We start from the raw sequence: 4,178 nt of genomic DNA, 5'->3' as shown, positions 1-4,178 counted from the left end.
CCTGAAAAGCTCACCGGCCGGGCCTCAGGCAGAGCGAGCCAGGACTGGGAATGGACTGCCCCTTCTCCGGCCTTGTGAGGTCATCCCGAGAATTCTTTGTGCTGACCACTCTACTGCCGGCTCCGAAACCCCTTACCCACTGCGCGGATACTCCGCCAAGGTGAGAAACATTTCATTTGTGCCTTTGTGCGCCCGGAGCTTACCCCCAGCACCCGGGAGGTAATTAATAGTAGCTTCTTGATCCATAGAGACCACCTATGGGACCCACTTCGTTACTATTCAGAATATGAAAAGCTTTGCAATTGCTTCTTTTTTCTCCTCCTCACCACTAAATAAATGTTTGTTGTCCGATTTAGCTTGCCAGCCTTCTCCTTCTTTACACTCAGCGCGTATTAAGCACCGACTGTGTACCAGGTACTACAGCAACAATCTGAGCACACAGTGTTCTTTCTTCTATATTTGTTTCCATTCAGAGAACTGCACTGTGAAAGGGACCTCGGAGACCATCTAACGTGATCTAGAGCCAGCGGGTTGCACAATGGAGAAGGCACCCGGCCCTGAGTCCACGGGCATAGCTTTAGACATATGCCAGGTCTGTGACCCTGGGCAAGCCGCTGTTACACCTCCCCCACCCCCCTCACCTCCACCTGCCTCCGTTTCCTCATTAATACAATATAACGTGCTTTGCAAATCTTAGATTATATTGCTAATATACTACCTAAGAATTTCCTGTAAAACATGTCCAGATAGCTTCCTGTTAGGAAGAGATAGAATCTGTCTCTGGTTTCCACCCAATAAACCAAGCTGATCAGACCAAAGAGCTGAGATTGTAGAGCCCATTAAGTCTTTCTTTGTAAAATAAGGAAACTGAAGCCCACAACAAAAAGTTTAGGTGAGTTGCCCAAGGCTCTCATTAAATAGAAGCAGAATTTGAATACTGGTCCTTCCATATCCAGCCTCTTTCCCATTGCCGCAAGGCCAAAAATGTCAGCAACTCATGATCAGATGAGCTTATGTTCAGTTCTTGGGATTTCTTGATTCTTTTTTCCCTCCCCACTCCGTACCCCACTTCTGTTATTAAGTTATTTCACAATTGATTTGGATCTTGCCAGGTAGGAAAAAAGAATGAATACCTGGTCAGTGTAACTGTTAATCAGCAGTCCCAATGATAAGATGAAGAAATAGATTGAAACCAGTAAGAACCATGAGGATTGGTAATTTTTTTTTAAGTAACCATTTCAAGCTAATTAATTACAATATTATAATTTTTCTTTTTCTTCATCTTCATTAAGAAGCATACTCACAAATACATAGGGTCAGCAAAACAAAGCTACACTTTGGCTATGTTGGAATGCAATTCTGGCTCAGTACCTCTACTATTGAGAGATTATCCATTAATTTTGCTTTAGTAAGGAAAGACTAATTTTTTGCCAACGATTCCATTTTTCTCAAATTAAGTTTAATCAGGAAAAAAATTACCTTCATGCATCATTCCCTCAGAATTCTTGGTTTCATATGCAGGGAACTGGATTGGGAGTCAGGAGACTCAGAGCTCTTCTTCCAGCTCTGATACTAACTAGCTGTGGCCTTCGCAAACTATTTACCCTTTCTGGGCCTATTTCTTCACTTGTAGAATGTGAGGTTTGGACTGGGTGAGCTCTCAGGGTCTTTTCTCAAAAACATTCTATATGTTCTATAATTCTTTCTATGAGGTCATCTTGGGGGTGGGGAGGAAGAAATCAAACATTTATTCTATTGCCATGGATCTTGAATTGGCTGCTTGTTATTATAGCGTCCAGTTTGTGGTGGTACATATGAATCTGATGAACTGAATTATTGAATTAAATGGAAAACTAAGTAATTAACATTATCTGAGTTTGTACTATCACCATTCCACAGATTGTAAATTCCTTGAAGGCAACCTGTGGCTTATACATCTTTGCATATTCCCTGGGTGCCCAGCCTCATCAATCAATTAACAAAAAAAGGAAGAGAAAGCAATTAAGAGAGATTACAAAATAAGGAGCAGGAAGAATCCTAGAGTTACATGGGTATCATTGTGATCACATTGCAAAATTCCATGTGATTCAGTTACAAAACACTTTTCACACAAATAAAATTAGATCTAAATAAACAATTGGAAGAATATTAAGTGCTCATGCATAAGTCGAGCTAATATAATTAAAAATGACAATTCTATCTAAATTAATCTACTTATATCTGGAAGAAAAAAAGGTCAAGAATTTCAGGGGAATTAATGGAAAAAATGCAAATAAAAGTGGCCTAGCTGTACCAGACCTAAAACAATATATTATAAAATAGCAATTATTAAAACCATTTGGCTAAATACTCCCAAGAGGGAGTACCATAGGCCACTTCAACCTTTGGTGCACAATGAGTTTTCTGCCATATTGCAGAAACGCCCTTGTTGAGCAAGGAGCAGTGATATGTGACATGGGAACGGGTTCAGCTTGAGAGTCACAGCGTAGTTGCTTGTGAGCAGGGATGCCTGAACAAGGCTTCTCGCCTGTGAGTGGGTTGCTACATGGCTGGATCGGCTCTCCTCGCATTGGCAGATGCCAAACATATGCAAAGCTCATGAGCTGCTTCTCTGAATGGGGATTGGGATTGCTGACTGTTCACAGGCTGATCACGCTTGCAAAAATGTATATCAACAAGGCTGTGCCACATAATAAATTGGAGCTCTTTTCATACTCTGAGTCTCCCATCTCATTTATCTTGCCTGAGATCAAAGGGCTCATATGTTTTGAGCTCTTAAGATGGCCTAGCAATTGGTGCCCGAGAAGAGTGACTAGAAACAAAAGATGCTAGAGCAACCACTGCACAGTCAAGTGGTCAAGGCAACTTCCAAGAGGACTCTAGAGGGAGAGCCCACTGAGCTGCGCTGTTGCTGGATCAGACATAGGGCAGTGGAGATGGTTAAGTTACATAATGGGGCAGAAAGTATTTTACCCTATTCCCTTCAGACAGGGAAGCATATGTCAGGACTATATACAAATGTATAAAAGATCAGGGGTGCACAGTTCAGTTAGGAGACATTAGTAAATTCCTGGACATTGCTTATAAAGTTTCTCCATGGTTACCTGAGGAGCGCTGTTATAAGTGTGATAGATGGATTGTTTTTGGTGAACAGCTCACTGCTTATGATAAGTAGTGCCCGAGAGAAATACAAAAAAGTCATTTTACTATATATAATCTCATTAAACAAAGGAAATCAGGAAGTTTACAGTTGGAACACAGACAGGCCTATCTCTTAGCAATAGATGGTGATATGATGACTCTCCTCACCATTGGCACTTTCTGAATGTTTGATGGTGAGATAATCATAGGCAAGGATTGGAGGGCTGAGGGAGAGAGGTCAGGGTCACTCGACTGCAGGCCAAGGAGGAGAGAGGCTTAAGGCTCCAGACTCTAGAGTCCAGGATGTAGCTTGCCTTCCTCTTCACTTCTCCTCCTAAAGACCAAGGACTTTGATTTGAATTCTTTTTTTTTTTTTAATATTTAATTTTTATTTATATTGACACTTTATATTGACACTCGTTTCTGTTCCCATTTTTTTTTTCCCTCCCTCCTTCCACCCCCTCCCCTAGATGGCAAGCAGTCCTTTATATGTTGGATATGTTGCAGTATATCCTAGATACAATATATGTTTGCAGAACCGAACAGTTCTCTTGTTGCATAGGGAGAATTGGATTCAGAAGGTATAAATAACCCGGGAAGAAAAACAAAAATGCAGATAGTTCAAATTCGTTTCCCAGTGTTCTTTCTTTGGGTGTAGCTGCTTTTGTCCGTCATTTATTTGATTTGAATTTGATTTGATTTGAATTCTGACCGATCCTGAAGCCCTCCAGAGAGTTAGCCTGGACATTATAGCCCCCGCTCCTTCCACCTTACTCTTGTGTCTATCTGGATTTACAGTTTGCAAAGGTTCTCCTAATATAAAGCCTAAGAATGAAATCTGGATGACAGAATTTTTAGAACACCCCAGTTGACTGCCTCTCAGTTTGCTCCAGGGGCAAATGTGAACTTATACTTTGAGCAACTTAGTGTAAGGAGTAGGAGGCAGTAAGAAGTCTTTGATGTTTGTTGAATCAGTAAATTGGCAATTTTTTTTTCCTTTAATAATAAATGGTTTACATATTAACTTATGGGGTAGG

General features: G+C 40.9%; 1 long non-coding RNA gene across 1 annotated transcript; it reads left to right on the top strand.

The window, feature by feature from the left end:
- Positions 1-78: 78 nt before the first annotated feature.
- Positions 79-820, top strand: LOC127564713 (uncharacterized). Its single transcript, XR_007954343.1, has 2 exons — positions 79-160; positions 474-820. It is a non-coding gene; the product is annotated as an uncharacterized LOC127564713 (long non-coding RNA).
- The last annotated feature ends 3,358 nt before the right edge of the window (positions 821-4,178 follow it).

This window comes from Antechinus flavipes, chromosome 5 (assembly GCF_016432865.1).
Source record: "Antechinus flavipes isolate AdamAnt ecotype Samford, QLD, Australia chromosome 5, AdamAnt_v2, whole genome shotgun sequence".
NCBI lineage: Eukaryota > Metazoa > Chordata > Mammalia > Dasyuromorphia > Dasyuridae > Antechinus > Antechinus flavipes.
This window is presented reverse-complemented; position numbering and strand designations above follow the sequence as displayed.